This window comes from Monodon monoceros, unplaced genomic scaffold, assembly GCF_005190385.1.
Source record: "Monodon monoceros isolate NGI ecotype Baffin Bay Population unplaced genomic scaffold, NGI_Narwhal_1 Super_Scaffold_5, whole genome shotgun sequence".
Lineage (NCBI taxonomy): Eukaryota > Metazoa > Chordata > Mammalia > Artiodactyla > Monodontidae > Monodon > Monodon monoceros.
The window spans coordinates 89,765,958-89,781,498 of record NW_021703782.1 but is presented as its reverse complement, the minus strand read 5'-3'; the positions used below and the strand labels follow the sequence as shown (position 1 = coordinate 89,781,498).

The following is a 15,541-nucleotide window of genomic DNA, read 5'->3' as shown; positions in this document are numbered from 1 at the left end:
CCGTGCGGACCATACTCCATGTGGAAGTGGTACCCTCTACTCAGCCCCAGCCAGCTACCACCATGTAGAAATATAGGTCTGGTGTGCCTAGAACTTCTCAATTTTCTCAAGGGAAACAAACACAAAATCTTTATTTTTGTATAAAATCTCCCCCAAGAAAGTGGTGAATGACTACTAAAAATTTTTAAATAATCCTATGGCTCAGAGGGCCATATTTGGCCCTTTCCAAGCCCTGGTTTAAGGGATCAGCTGCGATGAGTTTGAATTTCACAAACCACATGGATATTTCACAGTTTCCCTGTAGAGTCACATACTTGGCTACATGGCTATCTAGTGATCAATGGGCAGCAGAGGAGGCCTCTGGACTTCTGTGAAAGATGTTGGTTGATATGAAGGAGGAGAGGTCAGGGCATACACGAGTTTTCTTGAGGGAGTTATGGGTTTCAGGACAAGTCAGAACAAGCCACTTAATGCAGATAAGTGACAGGAGGGGAGTAAGAATACTTCTTACCAAACTCAGGGGCAGCAGCAGTCCTTGAATGTCCCACCCACCACCATCCCCCACTCCTTCCACGGAGATGACTGGCTCGAAGCCCACTCTCTTTGGACTGTATGTACCTCTGACGTACAAGACGGCAGCCAGAAGCCCATATGTCCCAACTGTCAGACCCTCTGCCTAGGGTGGTATTTCTGCCTCCCAAGTTGTCCTTGAGGCCTCTTTGACCTACTCCCCTGTTCTCCAGGCTCCCTGCCTTGACTCATGGTTCCAGTTAATGTTACAGGTAACTTTTCCCCTGGGCATTCTGTTCAACTTGACCTACAGCCCTCTGTGCCAGCATCTTAAGCAACTTACAAAGAACTTGAGCTAAGTGTGTTTGTCTCCAACAACACAAATAACTTCCTCCCTTTTAATCTTCCATATACATAAGCATCATTTCCACAGCTCTCCAAAACCAAAACATTAGAAAGTGTTTAAGTTAAAACAAAAATAGTGACCAGGGGAGAGGCTGGATCTAAAAAGTGAAATTGATCTCAAGAACCTCAGAACCTTTCCCAGCCTCACAATCCTCCCACAGAGATTCCTATTTCCATGGAGGGCACTTAAGGACAAAAAATATTTTAAAGTTCCTTTCCTCATCAAATGAATCTCTGATGCTCGGATTTCAGACACTGTGACTGGTCTTGGGAAAAATATTTGGGTACCGGGTAGTCTTTCAAATAATACTGATTTTTGAATGAATATTAAAGTTCCAGTATAAAGGAACAGATGGACCAGATCAAATACAACATTGTGCAAATCACAGGATTCTCCCATCCAAATAAAATGCTAACAATCAATGCTTTTTAGAATACTTCTGGGCTTGGACCTCCTGCGCTACAAAGCAAAAGTGTTCTAGAATATGTCTTGCTTCTGTGCCATGTGTCTTTCAATTTCCTTATGAAAATGAAAAGAGGTCTGTGCCCCCATCAGCCCCGCAGGAGCCAGGTCAAGCACCAAACCAAGTGCAGACTGCCAATCTTAAGAGGGGTGAGGGGAGGACACAGACTCGGGGGCAATCTGAGGTCAGAACCAGCAAACTTAAGGAGTGGCAGGGTGAGGATACCAAGAAACCCAAGAAAAAATGTGTAATCTTATAAGTGACTGGATCTGAGTACAAGGAAGTAACGATGGTTAGATGGAGGGACAAGCAAGTCTCAGGGGTCCTCCTGTAAACATTTCACATGGTGAGACCACAGGAAGAGTTTTCAGGTGTGGACTGTGTTGCTATTATTAGAGTTAAGTGTAAAGAGTAAGCGCTTCTGGGGCTTCCCTGGTGGCGCAGTGGTTAGGAATCCACCTGCCAATGCAGGGGACATGGGTTCAAGCCCTGGTCCGGGAAGATCCCACATGCCGCGGAGCAAGTAAGCCCGTGCGCCACAACTATTGAGCCTGCGCTCTAGAGCCCGCGAGCCACAACTACTGAGCCCGCGTGCCACAACTACTGAAGGCCGTACACCTAGAGCCTGTGCTCCGCAATGAGAGAAGCCATCACAATGAGAAGCCCGCGCACCGCAACGAAGAGTAGCCCCTGCTCGCTGCAACTACAGAAAAGCCCACGTGCAGCAACAAAGACCCAAACAAAGCAGCCAAAAATAAATTAAAAAAAAAAAAAAAGTAAGCGCTTCTGAAAATTTGGACAGTTTTGGTTTTTAACACACCCATAACCCATTCTGCCTTGCCAGAATCCTGGAGCCCATAGGGACAATGGTTACTTGTTGGCATATCACATATTTGGGGCATTTTCTTTAGTTTTGACTTTAATCTTAATTACTAAGGTTTTCTTCAGTTGTTGAAGTGCCTCTAATAAGTCATCACCTTTTTTTTTCTTTTACTTTGATACCATATCAAAATCTCAACCAATAAAGAAGATGTGGTATATATTGATACATACAATGGAATATTAGCCACAAAAAAAGAAAGAAATCTTGCCATTTGCAGCAACATGGATGGACCTAGAGAATATCATTCCAAGAGAAGTCAGAAAAAGAAAGACAAATATTATACGATATAACTTATATGTGGAATCTAAAAAAAAAAAAATACAAATGAATCTACTTACAAAACAGAAAGACAAAAAAAAAAAAGAAAAAAGGCTTCCCTGGTGGCGCAGTGGTTGAAAGTCTGCCTGCCGATGCGGGGGACACGGGTTCATGCCCCGGTACGGGAAGATCCCACATGCCGCAGAGCAACTGGGCCCGTAAGCCATGGCCGCTGAGCCTGCGCATCCGGAGCCTGTGCTCCACAACGGGAGAAGTCACAACAGTGAGAGGCCAGTGTACCGCAAAAAAAACAAAAACAAAACAGAAAGAGACACACAGACACAGAAAAGAAACTTATGGTTACCAAAGGGGAAAGGTACGAGGGATAAATTAGGAGTATAGGATTAACAGATATATATCACTATGTATAAAATAGAGAAGCAACAAGGATTTACTATATGGCACAGGGAACAATATTCAATATCTTGTAATAACCTACTATGGAAAATAATCTGAAAAAATATATATAAATATATATATAACTGAATCACTCTGCTGTACACTTGAAACTAACACAATATTGTAAATCAACTATACTTCAAAAAAAATCTCAACCAACCCTGAAGACATATCCACTATTGGCAGAGATGCTAATTCTCAAGCTTCTAATAGGTGGCTGCCTGAATAGAATGAGCTACAGTTAACTATATATAAAATAAAATATTTTAAAATTATAGTATTGATATATCAGAACAAGCTACACCTTGGTTGTTTTCAATATATGAGGCTTTATCAAGTAATATCATATTAGGATTACCATCAGGGTTGAATACAAGGCAGGTCAAAAATGAAGATGGTGGCACAGACTGGAGATTGGTCACTTATAGGAAGATTGAACAAATAAGGAGATACATGTGGATAATAGGTTTCTCAGTATCAGAGAATGAAGTAATAAATATAGAAAGGAAAAAAACCAGAATAAAATCTGTGGTGTTGGACTGAAATTAGGGGTATTGGTGCTACCTCATGGTTTTCAATTTACATATAGTTATATGTAGAGATAAATATAGATACAAATATGTGCACATGTAATATATACACACAAACATATATTCCCTACCTCCACCCACTGCATGGGAACAGTGACACCCCAATAAAAATGAGGACATCTAGTCCTCAGGTCTGGGTTTCTAGATATCATTCTCCACTAAAAGAACCAGTGCTTCTTGGAGAAATGCCTTGTTCTAAAACTGGGACTGGAAAAGTACAAGATGAGCCTGAAACAACTTATGGCAGAAAGCAAAGAAGTACTCAAAGAACGATGGAACATATTGAAAGGACCCAGGCACCAACCTGAACTGATTTGGTCTCAGGGGCCATGTTGGGGGCAATAGAAATAATGATAGAAACAGATTATAACCCACTGAATGAAAGAGAAATCCGTGAGTCAATACTGGTGGAAAGGAAAGAGGGAGGGAAAGAGAGAGAAAGCAGCTTAGCTGAATGATAAATGGGCTATTGAGAAGAGAACTTTATAGAGGAGAAGCCTTAAAGACACCACTTCAACCAGGTGATCAAAGTAAACAACCCCAGTAATGGGACCAAATGACACCCTTCTCCACCTGATAGGATGCTGTGAGAAGAGTAAGCATCACTTCTGTGCTATTCCTGCCAAAGATGCATAACCTGTGTTAGTCATAAGGAAGCTTCAGGCCAATTCAGATTGAGGGACACTCTATGAAATAAATGACCTATAATCTTCCAAGGTGTCAAGGTCATGAAAGTCAAGGGAAGTGTGAGGAACTGTTCCAGACAAAAGAGACATGACAACCAAATGCAACTCTTGATTCCGAACTGGGTCTTTTTCCTACACAGGATATTATTAGAAAGCTTAAGTGTGGTTTGAGGATTGTACAGTAATAACATATCAAAGTTAATTTCCCAATTTTGATAGTTGTATTGTGGTTTTATGGAAGAATGGCCTTGTAGGAAATATCATACACATTAGACAGTGATAGGACATTGGGTTTGCAAATTACTCTCAAATAGCTCAGGAAATAAGAGGTCTTGGCAGTATTTCCAACTTTTTTGTGAGTTTATGATTGTTTCATCTGTTAAATATATACGACTATGCATAAAATATATAAAGTTTGTGATGTTAATACACTGTAACAATTCCCTTGATAAACAGACAAAATATATCCATTATCTTGTATACAGATAATTATTTTTTAATAATTATACCAGTATAATCTCAGGATTTTTAGTAATTGCTGTCTTTAACCAGAGCAATCAAGTTTTTTCTCTAGACACAGAAAACGTGAAGCAGAAAAGCAAGAACTATATAGCTATAAAAAGTCTCTTTCTATAAAGAAATAGCTCTTTCTATATAGCTATAAAAAGTCTCTTTCTATAAAGAAATTACCTTTTATAATTTAATTCAGTTGAACACACAATTTTGTGATTTTGTAATCTTTTTTAAAATTTTTACTGAAATATAGTTGATTTACAATATTGTGTTAGTTTCAGGTGTGTGTGCAGTAAAGTGATTCGTTTATATATATATATAATTTTTTTACATTCTCTTCCATATAGGTTATTACAAGATATTGAGTATAGTTCCCTTGATTTTGTAATCTTAAACAAAGTGATTTTAGGTAATCTAACTAGCTAAACTAAGAGAGAATTTAGGATATTCAAATTAATTAGGCTTTCCATGAAAAAAATCTATCCAAGACTGGCATAGAGGGAAGAGATAAAGTTGTTTTTAAACTAATTTATTAAGTCAGTTTAATTTTCAGAGTCATGTTGATTATGAATATTTCAAAAAGCTGTTTTCCATACCTTTACATTATAATATGTTAAAATCTCCAACGTGTTTTTTTTTTTGTTTTTTTTTTTTGCTGTACGCGGGCCTCTCACTGTTGTGGCCTCTCCCGTTGCGGAGCACAGGCTCCGGACGCGCAAGCTCAGCGGCCATGGCTCACGGGCCTAGCCGCTTCACAGCATGTGGGATTTTCCTGGACCGGGACACGAACCTGTGTCCCCTGCATCGGCAGGCGGACCCTCAACCACTGCGCCACCAGGGAAGCCCTCCAACATGTTTTAAAGAAAATTTTTCCATTTGATTTTCTAATCTAGTATCTAAGGCTGTAAATGAAACTCACACTTAAGCCTTTTTTTCCCTAGGTTATAGCTTTAGCAGAAAAAATTTCTTATATAGTCAACATATTTAAATCATATTTAGAATTTTTAGTTTCTCTTATTTTACATTTATACAAGCACTTAATATATTGAAATTTTTATAGAAGTTAACCAGAAAAGGTATTTGCTCCTGATGGAGCAAAACCTATGATTTTGAGATCTTATAATCTAACTTATCAACTCTCTCTAGAGGTAGACAAAGTATCTCTATTTGCTCAAAAACTATTTCATATTTATAAACCAGGAATTTTTATCAACTCTTATATATAAGTTAGAGGAGTTTAAGAATTTAAGGTAAAAATATAGGCACTAACATTTATTAAGGATTTTGATCAGTTGAAGAATAAAAATGTGCAATTAATCACCATTTGTTCCTCTTGGGAAACACAGTATTGAAAATCTGTGTAATTTTGTGATTTTTCCCTCTGAATTTACCAAAATAGTCTTTCTCTTTTTTTTCTAGGTCCATTATTTTTTCTGTTCTTTTTTTTAACAATAGTGATAATCTCCTTTCTTTTGCCCTATTTTATAAATCCTGAAGAAAGTAATTTTGGCATTATTCAATTGTTAAGAAAAACAAAAGCAGACGGTTGAATACTAAGGATTCAGCTTCCTTTTAATTTTGGTGCAGGAATTTTAACTTAGCAGATATTGGCACAATTGGGACCACAATAAATGCACATGAAAAATTACCAGAATTCTGAAAGAAGAAAAAAGGCTCTGAGCTTGAGGGTCAGAGGAAGCCAAATTGACACAAACCGAAATACATAAACAGAGAGAATCTAGGAAGAAAAACACCAAACTTTTCAAACTTGCATTCAAGTGCCAGGAACAATCAGAATCCTCAGGCATACAACCAAAAAAAGGTCATAGAAATCAGATTACAGATTCTTATCAACTGCCACTTGACAGAAATCACTCAATGGCCAGGCCACAGAATTAAAACCCAGATGCCACCACTGTTGTCACCAGGGTAGATTCAACCCACCCTGTTCAACTAGAGCAAGAACCAGAAGCAGAAACAAATGTGACCAAGAATCAGTTTAGTGTGTGAGAGCCAGAGAACCCAATCGCCACATAAGCATTATGACAGGAGCCAAGAGAAGATGAGCGGAGGACCCAAGGGGTCCAGGACCAGAAAAGATCCAGGTTCGCTTTAATCTACACATTCACAGTGGAGCCTTCAGAATAAGAGTCAAAGAATAACTCAAAGACATATGGTAAAATTATTAGCATACCATTTAATTATGCACAAGAGAAAACAATACATTAATTTCCTCTAAAAATAAAATAAAATAATACAAAATAAAATGACTTAAATATGAGAAAGAGAACTAGAAGAGACAAAAAAAACCAAGCCACTTTGATTTCTTGCTTCGGTGGTAAAAACGCTGATCTGCCAGCAGCCAGCAAAAAGGCCTGTCAGGTGATTTTTGCCCTCAGGCAGCCAAATGGGTCATCAAAGGAAGCCATTTCAGTTGTTTATTCTGCAGAAGACCTGGGGGGTTAACTTGGACACATACAAAACAGGCAGTCTCTGATCTATGTCCTGCAGCATATCCTTTGCCAGCACCCACAACTTCAGGTCTGCACCATTTTCTTATTCAAATTGTTCACTGATAATCGAAAAGGTAAATTAAAAGAAGTCAAAGCAATTCAGATTTCAAATGAAATTGAAGGGAAAAAAAAGCATCTCCACTACTGTAGGTGCAGGAAGCCTTGATTGGTCTTGCTTTCCCCCATCAAGACTCTGCCTCACCACCCACTACTTCGCCTTGTTCTCCACTGTTAACAATCTTGCCATCCTGTTGTTTTTCTTCCAAGCACACAAGGTGTGCTTGTGGTGGCTACTGTTCAAGTGACCAACTTGCTCAGGGTTTCCTGGGACTTTCTGATTTAGCACTGAAAGTCCTGTATCCAGAGAAGCCCCTCAGTTCCAGGCACAGCGGGACAGTTGGTCACCTCAGTACTTTCCCCTTGAATTGTAAGAATTAGGTCCACACTGCAAGGGTAATAAGATCCAAGAAAGCTGCACTTTGAAGAGGTTTCTGGAAGCATCTTGCATTTTCTATCTTTTTTAATTGTGGCAAAACATACATAACATAAAATTTACCATTTAAACCATTCTCAAGTGTACAGTTCTGGGGCATTAAGCACATTCACATTGCTGTGCAACTATCCATCTCCAGAACTTTTTTATCCTCCCCAACTGAAACTCCATACCCATTAAACACTAACTTCCCTTTCTCCTCCCCCAGCCCTTGGCAACAAGCATCCTATTTTCTGTCTATGAATTTGACTACTCGAGGTACCTCATATAAGTGGAATCACATAATACTTACCCTTTTGTGCTTTTGGTAATTTCTTAAATTATAAATTGAATTTTACCGATTTTCAATTATAATAGCTAAAATAACCAGCTGTTGATCGAGCACTACTAGCAGATGAAATCAATATCCAACTTGTTTTTGGCCCTCTACTCACCTTTAAAAATTTATATAGTGAATGAATGAATGAATGAATGGTTTCCCTACCTCTGCCTCAAAACTTGGGCAGGCCCCAGGACTTTTGCTGGTCACTCTTAAGGAGTAAGGAGTTGGTCACTTTCAGTAACAAACAAAAATCTCAACTCCAAAATCAGGGCACATGTGATGTCTTCTCAGAAATCCTGCCATCTTCTTACTCATTTGGGGGGTGCTTTGTGTTTGTATGTTGATACCCACTTGGCCTCTTGGTAAGAGTGAAACCCCTTGTAGCATGCACACATTGAGGAAAGAAGAAAGCAAACAGTCCATCATCTCAAATCATTAGCAAATCTAATCTAAAAGACATTGAGCACAGGCATTTGATGGGAGGCCAGTTGGAGTCCATCTACCTCCATACCTAGCCTCTTCCTTTAACTGTAAAATACCAGAGACTCTGGTCCTGAAAGCTGGAATTTCCTTGCACTTATTACATACTGTAATATTCTTTAATTTTTATACCAAAGAATTATAGGTTCACTGTTAACAGGTAGAATACTACACAGATATAAAAAATTAAGTTCATAATTTCCCACACCAATCTCATCTCCAATTCCCCAAAGGGGGAAAAAATATTAACAGGGTAGAGTCTATCTTCACCTCTTTTTCCTCATAAAAATATTGCAGCACAGTATTTCATAAAAATCATTAAAATTTTGCATCATAAAAATATTACATATCTATGTACATATAGATGGATGTTATATTATAGTAATTATATTACATTCTTATCTTGTATCTTGCTCTTTTTTCCTAAGCAGATCATAGACTTCCCCCTCTGAGTCTCTGTAATTCCAAACTTCGGTATGTTTTCCTCAAGAGAGAACAACAGTGGCTACTCAGGGTGTGATTTAAAGGCATAAATATAGAGGAGACGTTGTCTGGTTGTCCCAAGCTGGCTTTGTCTAGCTATGAAAGGCTGCTGACTTTCATTCATAAAGCATAGGTGACTATGTTCTTGAATCAAAGAAAAGAAAGGAAATGAATGAATGCTCCTTTGATGGAGGAGATGAATGACCGAATTAAGTAGCCAGTTGGTTTAATTACAGCTTTCAGTTTTCCCTCATTTAATAAGCATTGCAACCATTCCACCTCTGGTCAAAAATAACAAGTAGGTGGTATTGTGTTTGTGATTATATATCTGAAATCTATGAAGGGAAAAACAAATAGTAAATTCATTCTCTGCATTTTTCTTCTTATGGTTTACATGTGATCTACCTATTTTGCTAATGTCTCACTGTTTCTAAACGGTGCTTTTTAGACCTTCAGCATCTGTAATGTGAGGAATGCTAAGTGTAAATGCAGATTCCTAGGCCATGTTTTGACCTCTCCTGGATCAAAATATCTGCAAATAGAATTTGTATCAAAAAAGATTTCCACAGGTGATTCTAGCATGCACTAACTTGTTTGAAAACTGCCCCTAGGCCTCACCACAGGCTCAGAGGTTTGCTGATCTCATCTTTTAAAAGACTCTAACCATCTTCTCTAGACTTCAGATACCTAGCATCCCCCCACCTCCTCCCCTTTTCTGTCCACCACCCCCAAGCATGTTACGAGAACAGGAAGCTTGCATACTCTTGGGTCCAGCTCTATGCAGGCAGGCTCTGAATAGCCCCGGGTCCCCAGAAGAACATGAAGAAGGAGCTGCTGATTTAATTGGGGCTAAGAATTGCCCTTGACTCTTTGTGTTCAGACCTAGGAAATAGTAGTTCTGCTGGGACCCTAACAAGCATTGGAGATAAAACGTTTTCTGTCTCTAGGAGAGGCTAGAGCAGCATGCAAACACCTTTGTGGATGCTAAGAAGAAAGCCAAGAAGGGAAAGAGCGAGGATTAATAAAGGTAGTGACTGCCTTTTGCATCTTGTCATTCTCAATACCAACAGTCAATGACAGTTCTCGAACGAGTATAGGTCAACATGTGAATGAGTGACTGGATGAATTTGTTTCATACTTTTTGGTGACCGAAAACAACAATAGCAACAACAATTTCCTAATCCCTGAGATTATTGCCCACTTGAAAAAGACACGTGGGTGCTTCATATTGGTCTACAGTCAGAATGTCATCTGTAACTTTTACTAATGTCTACAAGGAACACTGGTGGGAACTGATTCAATAGGCTTTAAAACTCCGGAGAGTAAAGCATGGAATTCCCTGGAAATGCTTTGTCATTAAGACACTGCTAGGAAGCAGCTCTGGAGGAGCTGTGTGGGTGCCTGATTCAGAGCCTCATAAACATAAAAGAGAAATAGTAAAACTGAGAAAAGCCAAGGTCAGAAAGCTGCCTTGAGCCAACACATTACTGCCCACCTGCTAAGTTCTAGACTATTCTGCCCAGCCTCAAGGACCCTGAGCTCTTTCCAGGTTCTAATTTGACCAGGCATTTATTAGGTTATAATAAAAGGAGGAATGAAAGAAAACAGATTCTTTGGAGAGAATGGACGACAACATTTCATGGGAAAAATGAGAAAATTAGCCAGAAGAAAGACATAAATTTGCCACCAAGACATCACAGTTTCTTCAAAGATACAATTTGCCTGCTGAACCTATCCACAAATATTTTTGAAACTCAGAAACATGCAGCACATTCTCTATAAGAGGATATTACTGTGACTCGCTCAACCAGGGACCCTGTCCTGCTGGTGGACTGACACTATGATAGCTCCCAGTGTTCACCTCCTGGTATTCACACTCTGTGTAATCCCCTCCCCTTGAGAGTGAGAAGGCCAACAGAATACAGCAGAAGTGATGGGATGTCACCTCCATAATTATGTTATAATCTGTCTTGCTAGATTTTCCATATTGCTTTCTCTGCTTGCATACTTTGATGAAAGAAGTGGCCACGCTGGAGAGGTCCACATGGCAAAGATTGGAGAGCAATCTCCAGCCAATAGCTAGGAAGGACCTGCAACCCTCAGTCAAACAGTCCTCTGGGAACTGAATTCCGCCAGCAACCTGGATGAGCTTAGAAGTGGATCCTTCCCAGCTGAGCTTTCATATGAGACCACAGCTTCAGCTGGCAACTTTATTTCAGTCTTGCAAGGAACCCTAAAACAAAGGAATCAGCTAAGCTATGCCAAACTCCTGACCACAGAAACTGTGAGTTAATAAATGTATATCATTTTAAGCCACTAAATTTGGGGTAATTTGTTACACAGCAATAGATAACTAATGCAATCCTGATCCAACCTGAGATATCGAGGAAAGAGTGTCTGGTTTTCACAGTTCTGAACAATTACTCTTGCTGCCCTTGCCTTGCTGGAGTCTGTGAAATAAGACACATTCTTCCAAGCTGCCTGTATCCAGCACATATATGACAACCTCTGCAGCCAGGGGGGTAGAGGGGTGGGGGGAGGGGCGTGCTCTGAGAGGTGCCGAATGGGAAAGTCATTTAGTCCATGAAAAGATACTGATTTGTTAAAACAGAAACTGGTATTAGCTTGTGTTCTAAAGAGCTTTTAAATCTCAGAGAAGAGGGTGATAAATTGAGTACTACGTCCACATTTTCAATCAAAGGCTTTAGTTGTAAGTAATTCCACATGCTGTAACCATCAGCAGTATGCAAGGAGGCTGCCATATGAAATAAACCTTCATTTGCCTGAAGCCAGAATTTATATTTTCTTTAAGATGAGATTCACATCAACACACACACAGACACACGCACAGGTGTGCGTGCGCGCGACTGTTTTTGTGGGAGGATGGACTAACTGAACTCACTTTTCAATTGCATCAGCTTCTTTTTTAATGTAGTGATGAATGGATTCAATTAGATGAAAACCATACTTGTGGTTGACATATCAGGAGTGTTATTTCTTCCCACAGATTTCATCAGGCACAATGACTAAAGGCACTGCCTTTCTTTGCTGTCTTTCCAGGTTACACTTATAGGCAGCTCTCTGACCAGAATCGTGTAGATGATTCTTAATGTGACACTGGCATAAAGGAAAAGAGAAATCCTCTGAGACACTGGTCAAGAGACAACAGGTTCTTTATTCTCTTTTTACTCTTCAGGTCTCCCTGGACTCAGCTGACCAATAGAGTATAAGACCTGAGTCACACAAGGCTTCTCTTTGTTGAATTTGTATATTCCCTCAATGCAAAGTTCGGGGGTCTACAAGGCCATCTTTACCTCTGTTATCAACTGCAAGTTAGAGAGCCCCCAAGATCACCCTCGAGTTTGATAATTTGCTAGAAGGACTCACAAAACCCACTGGAAGCTGCTGTACTCACAGTTACAGTTTATGACAGAACAGGGACACAGATTAAAAGCAGCTAAGGGAAGAGGTACACAGAGAAGGGTCCAGGAGAGTCCCAAGCATGGGACCTCTAGCACAGGACTCTAGTGGAGTTATGCAGACACTGTTTATTTCTCACAGGTGCAATGTGTGACAATATGCATGAGCTACTGCCATCCAGACAAGCTCACGTGAACCTTGGTGTCTAGAGGTTTTATTGGGGCTCAGTCACATAGATATGGCTGACTGCCCATGTGGACAACCTTAGTCTCCAGAGGTCAAGTTCACGCCTCATGACCCAAGGATCCCTACTATAAATCACACTGCTAGCACAGACTAGCTGGCATGGCCAAAGGTCCCCAGGTTAAACAAATCAGGCAGGACATTCCAAGATCTTAGAGGTTACCTCCCAGAAGCCAAGGGCAAAGGCCAGGCCTCTCTGGGGGAAAGGTTAATCCTTTACTGGGTACCATACCAAAGCCTATGCAGATTTTCCCGTTCCATTTGGCAGAATTTCCCTGCAACAACTCTCCGAACTTACACCTCCCCTAATCTCTTCCGTCCTCAAGAACGGCACCAACAACCGCCCAGGTGATCAAGCCACTACCACCCTAATCCATGGAGTGTTTCTGGTGAGCGCAGCCGGGTAGGTGAGGGTAGCGCGGGCCGGGGACTGCCAGATGCCGCCGGGATGCTGAACCCCGGCCCTCCTCCCCCGAGTAGGACCCCAAGCGAGCCCCGCCCGACCGCCGAGCCTCCAGCCATGGCTCCTCTGCTCACGAAGTATGCTTACCTGCAGAGCCTGGCCAAGAAGATCTGCTCCCAGCCCAGGCCCGAGTTGCAGAAGCGCAAGTCGGCTGGCAAAACTCGAGTCTTAGAAGCTGCTGGGCTCCTAAAAAAGGAGAGGAAGAAAGCACTGAAGAAATCCCAGGAACGGGAAGAGAAGGCTGCCGAGGCCAAGGCCCGGGGCCCTGCGGAAAGTCTCAGGTCAGGAAGCCGGTGACAGCCGAGGAGGAGGAGGCCTCCAGCTCCACCGGGGCCCCTGCGCACGGCCTGTACAAAGAGCCTCTTTACCTGCCTTGGACGTCCTGCGGCAGCGCCTGCCTGAAAAGACACTGGAAGCGCGGGGCCAGGACGGCGCCAAGGAGCTGTCTCCCGCCGTTTTAGAGAAAAGACGTCTGAGGAAGTGTAGGAAGCAGGAGCGCGACCGGAAGGAGAAGCAGCAGCAGAAGGAGCTGAGGGCAAAGCGGAAGGCGCCCGAGGCCCCCGAGGGCGCTGAGCACGCTGAGCGGTCCTGAGGCGCCCCTCGAGGAGGCGCAGGGCCGGCCGGGGCTGCTCTTCAACAAGGTGGAGGTAACCGAAAAGAAGCCGTCCCGCAAGCCTCAGCGCAGGAAGAAGAGGCAGAAAGGGAAGGGCAACCTGACACCGCTAACAGGCAGGACCTAGGTAGCAGCTGAAGCGCCTGCGGGCGCGGCAGGCCCGGCTGGAGGAGCTGCGGGCCGCGGACGCGGGCCAGGCCCAGGAGCTTGAGGCAAAGATGCAGTGTGCGAACCTGCTGGACAAGGCCGAGGGCGTGAAGATCTGCGACGACGAGCACCTGCTGAAGGAGGCCCCGAAGCGCAAGAAGAGAGGGGCGCAGCGCCAGCGCGCGTGGGAGGACCGCACTGCGCGTGTGGCGGACAAGACGCAACAACTGCAGGACCCGTGGCGGCAGAACTCGCGCGAGAACAAGGAGGCCGAAGCTGAGCGGCGCCTGGAGAAGACCCGGAAGAGGGGCCGCATCCTGCCCCAGGACCTGGAGCCGGCCGGCCTGGCCTGAGGGCCCGAGCGGAAATCGGACGCTGCCCCGCTGCCCTCACCGACTTTTCGGGGCTCAGGCCGCACGTGCAGAAGAGCCTTCAGATCCGGGTAAGGGGTGACCCAGATCCGGGCTCCAGCCCCCTCTGGTGAGGCCAGAACGCTCCCTGAAAATTCCGGGGTGGGGGACGAGGGAGTGGTGAGGAGGGAGTGGCATGGGGAGGGGCTGGGTCTTCACTGGCCCCCTCCTCCTCTCCCGAGTTCACAGGAGCAGGAAGGGAATGGCCTGTGTGGCTGCTGTGTCAGCCCCAAAGTTTCTTGGAAAGGACAAAAACCCAACTCCTGTAGCCAAAGCTGAAGGCAGAATTGACAGGCTTGGTAACTGGGGAAAGGCGGGGCCATCCTCAGGCTGCCTGGAATTGAATTATTCTAAATTTATTTGTAAGATGGATAAAGATTATCATTTAAGATAAACATGCACATTAAAAATCCTAAAATAACCGCTAGAAGATAGAAACAGTGTTACTAAACTAGAAAGAAGAAAAATGGAGTGGGGTGGACAGTGTCAGTCTAGGAGGAGGTGGGAGAGAAAGTAAAACCTAAAACTAAGCCGGGTGAATGGAGGATACACAGAGGCAGAGTTAAGTCCAAGCCCACAGGCAGCCAGAACGAATGCACGTCGACAAAACTCAGATGAATTTTATGGTATGTGGATATTTCCAAAAGACTGTTAATAAAATTCTTTTGACTAAACTCCAGTTAAGAAACAGATGGTAACCAAAAGGAAGCTGGTGTTGGCTGTATTATAAGATGAAGTCGACTTTAAGATAAAAGGCACTGCTAAGGAGGACTATCACCACGTAACGAAAAGGGGTTCAAATCACCTGGAAGGTAGAACAGTTGTGCACCAGGAACATAGCTTCAAATCTGTCTAGCAGAAACTGACACAACTACAAGGAGAAATCAATTCACAAACCAAAGTGGGAGATTTTTAACATCTTTGTTAGGAATTGATAAACCAGGCAGACAAAATCAGATGGATATGGAAGGTTTGGATGAGAATATTTATAAGCTTGATCTGTTGGACACACAGAACAGTGTATCTGAAAACAGTATGTACTTCAAGCACACATGGAACAGTGGTGAAAACCAACCATCTCCTAGTCCATAAAGCAAGTCATATTTCAAAGCATCAGTGTCATACAAAGTATATGATCTGGCCACAGAACAATGAAAAAACTTAAGAGGTAATTGTTAAAGTTTCC

The 15,541-nt window shown here is 42.5% G+C and overlaps 1 pseudogene; it reads left to right on the top strand.

The window, feature by feature from the left end:
- Nucleotides 1-13,242: 13,242 nt before the first annotated feature.
- On the top strand, nucleotides 13,243-14,298 carry LOC114884003 (annotated as a pseudogene).
- Nucleotides 14,299-15,541: the final 1,243 nt, after the last annotated feature.